Source organism: Podarcis melisellensis (assembly GCF_964234715.1).
Source record: "Podarcis melisellensis genome assembly, chromosome: Z".
In the NCBI taxonomy this organism is placed as follows: domain Eukaryota; kingdom Metazoa; phylum Chordata; class Lepidosauria; order Squamata; family Lacertidae; genus Podarcis; species Podarcis melisellensis.
The window spans coordinates 22,357,060-22,370,576 of record NC_138547.1 but is presented as its reverse complement, the minus strand read 5'-3'; positions in this window follow the sequence as shown (position 1 = coordinate 22,370,576).

Sequence of the window (13,517 nt, the reverse complement as noted above, 5' to 3'; positions counted from 1 at the left end):
ACCGGCTGCACCTGGACTTTGGTGTGGCCGAGCCCCCAGGCTGTACTAACATGCCACGGTCCTTTATTCTGGGGAATCAGGTTTTTGCCCAGAACTTTGTGGGGGACATTCCTTGGGTGCCGGCCATGGTAGTGGGAGTCATGGGGCCCTGTTCGTACCAGGTGGCACTCGAGGACGGACACTTTTGGCGCTGGCACATAGACCAGCTAAGGCACAGGGTTGGGGATTTGGACACCACCACTATGTCCCCAACTGTGGCCCCAGCTCCAGAGCGGTCACTAATGGAAGGCGAGGTTCCACTTACATCTTCCTTACAACCTGCGGGCATGGAGCCGAGCCAAGCCATTTCAGTGCGTCTGCCCAGCTTTCCAGAGACTCAGACCACTGCTGTGCCTGATGTCTGCTGAGTATGTTCGTGGCGGTTCCTTCAACAGCAGTGGAGCCAGGGACCTCGGGCTCAATGCCACATTTGGTCACACCACAGTCGCAGCCAGAATCGGTACTGGCCCTTGGCGGTCTGGCAGGGTTTCCAAGCACCCAGCTTATTTAAAAGATTATGTTCACCGGACAAACTGCACATGTAATGCTGTATGGTGAATAGGGTCAAGTAATACATGATGGTGAGTCTTATGGACAATATAGTTGATAATGAAACCGTTATGCCTGTGAATTTGTAAAATTGGAATCGGTATATTTAATAAGGTTATTGCTGTATGTAATGGAACCTCTATGATTCTAACTAATGCCTTATCTTGGTAGGGAGGTGTGTTATGTATTGAAGTTCTCACCCTGGCCACCAGGAGTATTGTGAAGATAGTTTTCACTCAGGTCCACGTCAGTTACTTTAGGCGGGAAACTCTGGGCTGTTGTTGTTACAATGTTGCCTATAAAAGCAAGCCAGCTGAGCTGTGTTCAGTTCAGTTCCAGCTTTCTTATAAAGAATTATTTGGAGAAATCTCTGTGTCGTCTGCTTTGTCTACCCACTACTAAATAGGGGAGAACCTTGTATGCTACCTCGAGCTCCTTGGAGAGAAAAAAGTTGAATTTAAAGGCAGTAAATAAATAAATTGCTGATTTGTTGAGTCTCCTTGATTTCTGCCTTACCAGTCCCCAAAGGCACCGGCCACTACTGACCACCACGCTGGCCAATTGGAGACACTGGCCACAGGTCTGAGTGAGTTAGGGAATACGAATGGGACATTACTGGATTCCAAGGCTCATCATCTTGGAGGGCCACAGGTTCCCTGCCTGGACATGAAGTCCAAAAGGAATCACCGCAGAACTCAAATACACCAAGAAACTTCTTCTTTTATTTTATACAGTACACCTAAAGGCCTTTACAATGGACGACAGAGAATGAAAGTAAAACTTTCATCTAAAATCATACAATGTAACCTGTAGCAGTTTACAACATAAAAAGAAATTTACAACATTAAAATTTCAGATTGGAGTGCATTCTTAACTACTCAGGCAATTCAAATCCGTCTGTCACCTGGGGCTTGAATCAAGATCACAGTTTATAGGGTTTTTTTTATCACACGGCATGTGTTAATGAGCTTACCAGTGCCACAGTGTTGGTGTTGTCACCTATGCTGCCTCATTAATTGGTCAATATAACTGTTTTACTTTCAGATAATTGTCACCTTCTGTTCTTTATGCATTTCATTTCCCTCTGGTGATTTCATTGCCCCACACCTCACCATGTGTGTACATGCTTTCCAAATCGGTATCGTGCTTCATGTATCTGAGGAGAGTAGGTTGTGGTTCCCAATTAGCTTACAGCATACTGTATTAAATTTGTTAGTCTTCACCTTGCAACAGGAATCTTCCTTGTTTTTGCTACAGCAAACTGACACAGCTGCAAATCTCTTCTTCCAACCCCAGCTCTTTGTGGGGTTACCTTTGAAGGTGACACGGGAGCTACAGCCAGTATGTTTCCGAGTCACAATTCAAAGTGCTGGTACTAACCTTTAAAGCCCTAAAAGGCCTCGGCTCAATATACCTGAAGGAGCATCTCCACCCCCGTTGTTCAGCCTGAACCCTAATCAAATCCCAGCCTTGCAAAGTGACTTGGAACTGGTGTTGCTCCAGCAGTGGGGGTGATGAGGGCTCGGCTGGCATGCTGCAGGCTCCGAGCCCCCCCGAGCCCCATGCCCTGCCCCCTATGGAATATGGCATGCACATGTGTGCCCTGGGTGCCATTAAAGTATCTTCTGTTGCTGAGTAGTATCTACACTCACTGGCAGTGGCTCTCCAGGGATTATTGCCAGCCCTACCCGAAGATGCCAGGGATTGAACCAGGGACCTGCCGCATTTCAAGCATGTGGTCTACTTACTCCCAGGCTGCAAATCTATGCACGCTTACCTGGCAGTAAGTCCCATTGCACTGAACCTGTTTACAAGTATTGGACCTCTTTATTCAGCTTCCAGTAATACAGGTTGAAGTTCCTTTGGGTGAACAAGCTTTCTATGTACACTGCAGTGCTAGGACTTTCTAAATGTTTAGGTTTTTAAAAATTTAAAATATAAAAATAAATAATTTAACTTTTAATATTTAAATCTATATAAGAAGATTAGTTGCTTCACAGAAAAAGATTCACCTCAGAAGTGTTACAACCAGTGGCGGAGCTTCATGCTCCGGCACCAGGGGGGTGGAGAGGAGGCGAGGGCGGGGCTGGCACATGTCCTGGGGGTGTGGCGCACGGCCCGCAGGGGTGGGGCGTGTGTTCTGGGGGTGGGGCACACTGCCTGCAGGGGTATGGTGCCCAGCGCGAGTGGGGGGGGAGCCGCAATGGCACCCCACCAGAATCATGCTGCCGGGGGTGGTGCACTCCCCCCGCACTCCTCTTCCTTCACCAGTGGTTACAACTACAGTTCCTTATGTGTCACAATGAGTTAAACAAATAATATGATTCTGGCCAGATGATGTTCTGATTGGGTGAGTGAGTTCTTTCTCCCCCCCCCCCAAAAAAACCCCACACCATTTCTAGGTGACGTGTTTTCTTAAGTCAGCAATTTCTAAACTCTAGGCCAGAGCACACTCACATGCAGCAGGAGAACTGTCAGCAATAAATTCTCCCATGAACCCAAAGTCTTTGTTATAGTCCACCTTTTCTCCATGGTCCTCACAGTAGCACACATGGCTCAGCCTTCCCTAACCTGGTGACCCCACAGACAGTTTGGCCTATGGGTCCCATCAGCAATGGCCCGTGCAGCCATTTTAGTTCAAAACATCTGGAGGGCACTAGGTTTGAGAAGTATATACAATATACGATATCTTTATTGTCATGGTCCCATGCAGGACAATGAAATTGAAAAACTACATAAAACTACATAAAAACTACATAAAAACTACATAAAAACTACATAAAACTACATAAAAACTATATAAAACTACATAAAAACTACGTAAAACATTCAAAAACCTCTAAAAACTCTGAAACCCCATTTTAAAATACACTATACTATAGAGACCCCTTATGCTGCATTTAGAACCAGAATTGCATTTGCGTAGAAACTGTTTCTCAGGCGGCTAGTCCTGGCCTTTATAACCCTATACCTTCTTCCAGAAGGCAGAAGCTGAAGGAGATCATTTCTGGGGTGCGTACTATCCTGCACTATCTATGCTGCTTTCTTATGGCACCTAGCAGCACAGATTTGATCTAAGGTGGGAAGAGTGCACCCAGTTATTCTCTCTGCAGTCTTTACAACCCTGGATAGCATTGTTTTTTCCCTGGCCGTGCAGCTCCCAAACCACACACACAGACCATAAGTTAATACGCTCTCCACAGTGCAATGGTAAAATGCCATCAACAGGTCCTTTGAGAGATTGTTTTTCCAGAGGATTCTCAGAAAATATAACCTCTGCTGTGCTCTCCTCACCAGGTCTTTGCTGTTTTCTCCCCAGGTTATGCCCTAGTTTATCTTTACAACAACCTTGTGGTGTATGGTGGAGTATGAGAGGCAAGCAGAAGGAGATGGCCCAAAGCCATCCAGTGCCCTTAATGGCTAAGTGGAGATTTCATCCAGGGTCTGCATGACTTTAGTCTGTTTCACCACATTGGCCCACCTATGCAGTCAGTGCAGAGATTGATACCCATGGCTTTGGATTGTGGGTTGGGATCTGTGGAATGCTCCGCACAATGATCAGAAGTTTCTGTGTACACACTGTACCTTTAAAGCACACTCAAAACCCAGTCTTTCAAGGGATTCTCGACACTGTTGAGAGTTGCTGGGAATTGTAACTCCAAGAGAAGGAAACTACAGTGCTCAGATTTTTTTTTGAGAAAAATAATGTGCTTCATGTCGCAGGAAGGTGGTAGCAATCCTTCCATGTGCCACTAGGTGTCAGGGCTACAGCATAATAAGAAACCGGAGATGGAAATGTAATTTTTCCCTACTGAAAGCTGACAGTGGTTTGGTCGTGATTCCCCATTGGGCTGCATAGATGCATTAAAATAACTCCCGTATACCATTTTAAAAACCCATCTGCTGCAGTGTGTGTGGCAAAATGTCAGAGCTGGTAGTATCAACTTTACCCTACACTTGTGTTGCAAGAAGAGTGGGGTTCCTTCCACGGATGGATGAAGGGGGGTGCGGTGGGGGTGGACTGACCCGGGTGTTTTTGCTGAGGGGGGTGACATTCGGCACACCAAATGTCCGCCATTGGCGGCTCGCTCCGCCCCCACTTGCAGGCTATCCCCCAAGCGGCTATCCTGTGCCTGGGAGGGCACCCTCCATGCCCCGCCCCCTTCAGGAGTGCGCCCGCCCTGGGCAGCGTGGGCATATGCTCTGCCACTGGTTCCTCCTAGTCTCCCCTCCACCTTTCCTCCTGTTCCCCACTTATCTAGCAATTCGTGAAAACTCCTATCAACTTTCAGAGCATGATTAATTTTTGACCCCTACGTCTTCTTCTACATGTCGCTGTTACCATTTTTGGATTCTCAGGGTAGCAGTTATACAGTGGTACCTCAGATTACATATGCTTCAGGTTACAGACACTTCAGGTTAGAGACTCCGCTAACCCAGAAATAGTACCTCGGGTTAAGAACTTTGCTTCAGGATGAGAACAGAAATCGTGCAGCGACGGCACGGCGGCAGCAGGAGGCCCCATTAACTAAAGTGGTGCTTCAGGTTAAGAACAGTTTCAGGTTAAGAACCGACCTCCAGAACGAATTAAGTTCTTAACCCAAGGTACCACTGTATTACAATTCCCACAGTAGCTTAACACTTTATCCCTCTTTACAGGGAACTCTAGGAACTGTAGCACTGTGAGTAAAATAGGGGTCTCCTGACAACTCTTCGCACCTTTAAGAACCTTTTTATCTTAGCCTTCAAGATCTAGCATGTCTGTGTCCTCTAACGTAATCCATTCTTTAAGCCAGCCCAGCCCTGCAGCCATATGATAAAGTTCTAAGTCGGGGAGTGAGAAGCCTCCTCTCTCCTTCTTATCTATTAACAATTGATGTTTAATTCGCGGTTTTTCCCCACCATGATAATCGATACAGGTGGCATGTCTATTTGATATATGATAAAGTGAGGGCCCATAAGGGTTTCTTGAATCATGTGATAAGAAAATCCCTGTATAAGATTTGGGAGAAATATAAAAGGTTGTTAGAGCCACAGATACACTTGTGGACCTCTCCTGCAGAAGCCATAGCAGTCAAAGAAAGGAAAATGAAAAAGGAATGGTCCACCTATCGAGTACTGCTAGAATTTGTAGAAGATAAGCTAATGCTGAAAAAATATGATGAAATTAAAAGCCACTTGACAGATTGGCTCCAATATTTTCAAATAAACCAAAGATTGAGTTTAGACAAGAGAGATGGTCTGGCAAAAGGAACATCTAAGTTTGAAAAAGAGCTAACTCATAATAAAGGAAAACATATCTCAGGAATATACAACTATTTATTAGAATGGGAAGTGAAAGAAGAGCAAGTTAAAGTTGTAATGGTGAGATGGGCACAAGAGCTTGGATATAATATCTATCTGGAACAATAGGAAAGATTATGGAGGAAGGAGATAAAATTCATGGTGAGCTATAATCTTTATAGATGGCACCACGCTCCAGCAAAACTTGCTAAAATGTATAAAGGTAGATCACCAACTTACTGGAGATGCAAAAAAGAGTCAGGGACATACTTACATATGTGGTGTAATTGCACAGTCATCCGTGTATTTTGGGATAAATTATATAATGAATTCAAAAAGCTATTTAGATTTACATTCAGAAAAAGACCAGAAGCCTTCCTCCTAGGAATAATGTCAGCAGAAATTAGAAAAGATATAAGACCATTGTTTATGTATGGAACAACAGCAGCCAGAATATTAGTGGAAAGAAAGTGGAAAAATGAAATAACACCCACGATAATAGAATGGCAGGCTCTTATGATTGAATACCTTGAACTGGCAAATATGATGGGGAAAGTAAGAGGGCTCTCAACCAGAAAGTAGTATACAAAGAATGGAAAATATTCAAAGATTACCTAAAAGCATATTGTTCAAATAACAATCTCTTCGCGGAACCAAACTGATCCTTGTAAAATAAAAGGTGTAAATGTTAATTTACTAGAGTAAAAGATAAAGGGACCCCTGACCATTAGGTCCAGTCACAGGCGACTCTGGGGTTGCCGCGCTCATCTCGCTCTGTAGGCCAAGGGAGCCAGCATTTGTCTGCAGACAGCTTCCAGGTCATGCGGCCAGCATGACTAAGCCACTTCTGGCGAACCAGAGCAGTGCACGGAAACACCGTTTACCTTCCCACCGGAGCGGTACCTATTTATCTACTTGCACTTTGACGTGCTTTTGAGCTGCTAGGTGGGCAGGAGCTGGGACCGAACAACAGACACTCACCCTGTCATGGGGATTCAAACTGCTGACCTTCTGGTCGGCAAGCCCTAGGCTCTGTGGTTTAGACCACAGTGCCACCGAAAACAAATCAGGGTAATAGAAGGATGTGTGTTAAACGTAAATAACAATACAAGTACAATGAGAATTGGAAGTCCTTTCTTTAGAAATTCACTGAATGATTGTATAATAATACAAAAAAATGTGTATGTTTTCTTTCTTTCTTCCTTTTTCTTTTTTTTGTCTTAATCTTTTCTTTTTTATCTCAGTGTATGTATATATACACAGGTGGCGCTGTGGGTTAAAGCCTCAGCGCCTAGGACTTGCCGATCGAAAGGTCGGCGGTTCGAATCCCTGCTGCGGGGTGCGCTCCCGCCGCTCGGTCCCAGCGCCTGCCAACCTAGCAGTTCGAAAGCACCTCCGGGTGCAAGTAGATAAATAGGGACCGCTTACCAGCGGGAAGGTAAACGGCGTTTCCGTGTGCAGCTCTGGCTCGCCAGAGCAGCGATGTCACACTGGCCATGTGACCCGGAAGTGTCTGCGGACAGCGCTGGCCCCTGGCCTCTTAAGTGAGATGGGCGCACAACCCCAGAGTCTGGCAAGACTGGCCCGTACGGGCAGGGGTACCTTTACCTTTACCTTTATGTATATATATATATAGGGACACGGGTGGCACTGTGGATTAAACCACAGAGCCTAGGACCTGCTGATCAGAAGGTCGGCGGTTCGAATCCCCGCCACGGGGTGAGCTCCCATTGCTCGGTCCCTGCTCCTGCCAACCTAGCAGTTTGAAAGCATGTCAAAGTGCAAGTAGATATATAGGTACCACTCCGGCAGGAAGTTAAACGGCGTTTCCGTGCGCTGCTCTGGTTTGCCAGAAGCAGCTTTGTCATGCTGGCCACATGACCCAGAAGCTGTACACTGGCTTCCTCGGCCAATAAAGTTTTGCAGTTTGCATTTTCCCTTCATATCCCAAGTATTATCTGCATGCTACTGTTCATTTATATCCACCATTCACTAACAGACTCTGGTACCCTAGAACTATGACATCCCTACCCAAAACTCAGGCTGTCGTTTCAGTACCAGCCCAGGGCTCGTCCTGGCTGCCTCCGTACAAGGCTGTGGGTGGTGCGTGTTCCTTTGTGGCTTGTTTTTAAATCAATAAATGGAATTGCCAAAGTATCAGAAGAGGCATTTCATAACTTAATAAAAACCCAGTAGTACCACACTAGAATGGGCTGCCTTTGAGGGCTGATAAAAATTTATACAATAACCTACTGTTTTTGTGGGGAGGCTTTTGGTGGATACAAACCTGGTAAACCTTGGTTTTTTATTTATTTTTAAATCTAGCATTTGGCTTGGGCCTGGGGAGGGACATTTATGGTCTGGGGCTAGAGGGCCATAGAACCATGGAACTGTAGAGTTGGAAGGGACCCAAAGGGTTACTGAGTCCAATCCCTTGCAATGGATCAGGTCCAGTGGTGAGAGCCAAAGATTGGAAACAAGGGGATTTGTTATCGTTCTGGTCAGCAACTCTACGTAGCTAGGCGTTGCAGTCTCAACTCAATGGAAAACAGCCCAAAATATTACACTGGATGCTTGGTACAGCTCACTCTGGAATATAGCTAGAGTGGATAAAATCACATATCATATGAAATTTTGACAAGGACTAGGACCTCCAGACATTTCTTTTTTATTATTATGTGTCATTCCTTTATGACATATAGAATGGAACCATCATTTTCAAGGCAACCCTCTTCACAATCTTGGCACTATGTTTGATGATCTAATAACGTTGATTGTCTTTAATTTTGCTTTGTTGTTTTAACTCATGTGTAACTACTCATCCTGCCTATTTTATAGATTTATTTTTCATCTTTTTATTTTTGTCTGTTGTTATAATTGTTCTCTGTTTTATATACATTATAAAATGAAATATTTTTTTCAAAAACCACAAAAGAGGGATCTCTTTTTTTTATGACTACCAATTACTGCAGTGCAGAAATGTCACATCTCCTTTTCATTCCCCTTTGCCTTTTCGTAATCAACAGAGTCTTCTTTGCTTGTCTTTGTCCAGCCAGCCAGAACAGCTGAATCCTCAAAGGGGGAAAGCATTTTTCAAGGACACAAAGGAAAATATGCAACCACATTCAAGCATATAAATTTCTCTGCTGGAAGCCATTTGCAAACACAATCTATTTCCAAATGCTGACAACTCATACCAATATGACCAACATCTCAATTTGTATTATTTCAAGAAAGCAGATGTGTGTGGCTGGAACAAGCTCCAGGAACAATCAGCAGAAATCAGTGCTATGTTAAAGATGAATTAACTTTTTTCTTTAAAAAAAATTCTTTTAGAATTTGTATTCCTTTAACTACGGTATGCCATGATGTTCAGCTTCCTGTGATGTTTGTATGATGATCATGACATTTTGATTTGTTTTGCCCACTTGGCTCTGCAAAATTAGATGTATTTCCAAACCAAACAAACTTTGCAGCTGACGTTACCTTTGACGAAAGCAGATGCAATGAACATAAGAGGAAGAACACCTTTCTCCAGAGGTGAAACACAAAATATTTGCATTGTGACACAATAGCCTTTGAGAGACATCAATGCATTGTTCTGAAGTCAGAGTTACACAAGGCAAGTTATAGGAATGAAGCAGGTAGTAGCAACCTGTTTATTTGGACCAAAGATCCAAATATATTTCATTTGTCACCTCACCCCACAAATCCCTATAATTTAAAAGTCAACGAGGTTATGAGTTTGGGGCTAACCTTGCTGACACTGACTAGTTCTATCACAATAGCTTTGCTTTGAAGCAGTGGCATAGCATGGGAGGGGCACAGGGGCAGTTGCCCTGGCCACAAAATCGTTAACGGGTGCAAAATTTCAACACCTGGTGCTGCCTCAATACAGCTGTGTGCTTTTGGCACTGGGCTCTGTTGAAAATCGCTTCTCAATTTGAACCAGGAAGTGACCTCTCCAGAGTGTCTCTTCTTTTCTTATCTCTGCAGCTGCAATCTCCAGGGTGATGTGGATGCCATTGGGCGGTTCAATGTGCATGCATACTCCCTCCATTTCCGTCCCTCCCACCCACCCCTCCGTGCGACCCCCCTCCCCAAGCACTGGCAACCCACGCTACACCACTGCTTTAAAGTGCTACCTAAAGGGAATCCAGGACTTGACAGAATAACTTAATCTCAGTGACTATGGGGTTGTGGGGTTTGTTTATTTGTTTGTTTTACTAAATAGGCAATCAAGTTGCAGGACTGAAAGTCTGAGTGCTGAGCTCCACAGGTGATGTATGTTTTGCACTGGATGAGATGGTGGCAGAACTGCAATCAAACCTCCCAATTTAAAATGGATTAATTAAAAGCAACCTTGGCAGGGGTGAATGAGCCTGCTGCTCCCTACTCTACCACTGCCAATGGTTGTTATGAGGATAAAATGAGGAAGGGTAGAACCCTAGAACATAATGTTATAATAAATTGATTAAGCAAACAAACAAGCATGGAACAGCTCCCAAAGGTAGTGTCAGTTCTCACAGGCAGTACTTCTATGTGAGAGTATTGCCAATAAATGCTGTGAGGGTGGGAACCAGCCCAGGCTCTTGGAAAGACAAGCAAGACAGAGCGAGTATGAGGTGGTGGTTCTGCCTATTGTACCTCTCATCACCTCTTCTTTCAATCTGGACAGCAACAGCCCACATGCTAGGAAGCACACTGAGGCAGGAGAGCTTCAGTTTTGGAACTGGCTATGGGTTAGTACAGTGACTCCTAACCTTTTTCAGGCCCCATTGGTTCCATAAGCTCATCCCCAGTGCCCCCTACCCTGCCCTATAAAAAGCATTAATCAGAATAGTGCAGCAGTTCCTCCCAGAGCAGGCTTCTTCAAGTTGGAAGATAGCTGGAGAATTCAGGACAGGTAAAAGCAGTATGTGGACCGAGAACTCCCAGAAGTGTAAGCTGGATTTAGAAGAGGCAGAGGAACCAGAGACCAAATTGCAAACATGCGCTGGATTATGGAGAAAGCTAGAGAGTTCCAGAAAGACATCTACTTCTGCTTCATTGACTATGCAAAAGCCTTTGACTGTGTCAACCACAGCAAACTATGGCAAGTTCTTAAAGAAATGGGAGTGCCTGATCACCTCATCTGTCTCCTGAGAAATATCTATGTGGGACAAGAAGCTACAGTTAGAACTGGATATAGAACAACTGATTGGTTCAAAATTGGGAAAGGAGTACGACAAGGCTGTATTTTGTCTCCCTGCTTATTTAATTTATACGCAGAATTCATCATGCGAAAGGCTGGGCTGGATGAATCCCTAGCCGGAATTAAGATTGCCGGAAGAAATATCAACAACCTCAGATATGCAGATGACACAACCTTGATGGCAGAAAGTGAGGAGGAATTAAAGAACCTTTTAATGAGGGTGAAAGAGGAGAGCGCAAAATATGGTCTGAAGCTCAACATAAAAAAAACGAAGATCATGGCCCCTGGTCCCATCACCTCCTGGCAAATAGAAGGGGAAGAAATGGAGGCAGTGAGAGATTTTACTTTCTTGGGCTCCATGATCACTGCAGATGGTGACAGCAGCCACAAAATTAAAAGACGCCTGCTTCTTGGGAGAAAAGCAATGACAAACCTAGACAACATCATAAAAAGTAGAGACATCACCTTGCCAACAAAGGTTCGTATAGTTAAAGCTATGGTTTTCCCAGTAGTGATGTATGGAAGTGAGAGCTGGACCGTAAAGAAGGCTGATCGCCGAAGAATTAAGGCTTTTGAATTTTGGTGCTGGAGGAGACTCTTGAGAGTCCCATGGACTGTAAGAAGATCAAACCTCTCCATTCTGAAGGAAATCAGCCCTGAGTGCTCACTGGAAGGACAGATCATGAAGCTGAGGCTCCAGTACTTTGAGAAGAGAAGACTCCCTGGAAAAGACCCTGATGTTGGGAAAGATGGAGGGCAGAAGGAGAAGAGGGTGACAGAGGACGAGATGGTTGGATAGTGTTTTCGAGGTTACCAGCATGAGTTTGACCAAACTGCGGGAGGCAGTGGAGGACAGAGGTGCCTGGCGTTCTCTGGTCCATGGGGTCACGAAGAGTCGGACCCGACTAAACAACTAAACAACAACAAAAAAGGAAATTACATAGTTAAATTATGTACTTTCCACAGGGGCAGTGATGGTCACCAACTTAACATAAGAACATAAGAATAACACATCTAGTCCAGCATCCTGTTCTCACAGTGGCCAGCCAAGATCCCTGTGACCTGAGCAGGACCTGAGCACAAGAGATTTTGCATTCCCGTTGTTTCCAACAACTGGCATCTGGAAGCATTTCTGCCTCCAACTGTGGAACTAGAGCATAGCCTTCATGGCTGGTAGGCATGAAGTCCTCTCCTCCATGAATTTGTTTTTTCAAGCTATTTAGGTTGGTGGTCATCATTGGCTCCTGTGGCAACGAGTACCACAGTTGTGCTGCATGAAGTGCTCTCTTTTCTCTGTCCATGTTCCCAACCTTCAGTTTCATTGGATGTCCATGAGATCTAGTGATATGAGAGAGGGTGGTGGCCCTTTTCTGAACCTTTTCCAAGTCTAAAAAAGTAAAGGTAAAGGACCCATGACAGTTAACTTGTCTGCAGACAGTTTTTTGCAGGATCATGTGGCCAGCATGACTAAGCCGCTTCTGGTGAACCAGAGCAGTGCACAGAAACACCATTTACCTTCCCACCGGAGTGGTACCTATTTATCCACTTGCACTTTGATGTGCTTTTGAACTGCTAGGTTGGCAGGAGCTGGGACCGAACAGCGGGAGCTCACCCTGTCGCAGGGATTCGAACTGCAAACCTTCTGATCGGCAAGCCCTAGGCCCAGTGGTTTAGACCACAGCACCACCCGCTGTCTACAATATCCATTTTGAGGTGAGTCAACCAGAACTGTAGACAATACTCAAAATATGGTTGCACTATATATTTGTACAACAACATTATGATACCGGTCGTTTTATTTTCAATTCCTTTCCTAATGATCCCTAAGCATGGAGTTTGCCTTTTCACAGCCACTGCACACTGGGTTGACATCTTCATCAAGCTATCTACTATGACCCCAAGAGGGTGTACATCCCATGAGGGTGTACATAAAATTATTATTATTATTATATCAATATGCATCACTTCACACTTGTTTACAGTGAATGACATTTGCCTCTTAACTGCCAATTTACCCAGTTTGGAGAGGTCATTCTGGAACTCATTGCAATCTCTTTCCATTTAACAACCCTGAACAATTCAGTGTCATCAGCAAACCTGGCCACTTCACTGCTCACTTCTGACTCAAGATCATATATGAATAAGCTTAAAAGGACCGGTCTCAATATGAATCCACTGTGTACATCAGGGTCGTCCCTGATCGATCCTGGATGATTGCATGATCCCGATAGATCGCCTCCCCAACCCCCAAAGGTCAACAACATTGGGTCTTCCTCCTCCAAAAAAGCTCAACCACCTTGGTCAATACAATGGGTTGATCACTGCCAGTTTTTATTTAGTGGGAGTAGATCGCAGTCTCTTGGAAGTTGGACATGCCTGACATATACCTATTTGCTTGTTGAGATGCTGAAAGAATTCCAATAGGTTTGTGAGACAGGCCTTTCCCTTGAAG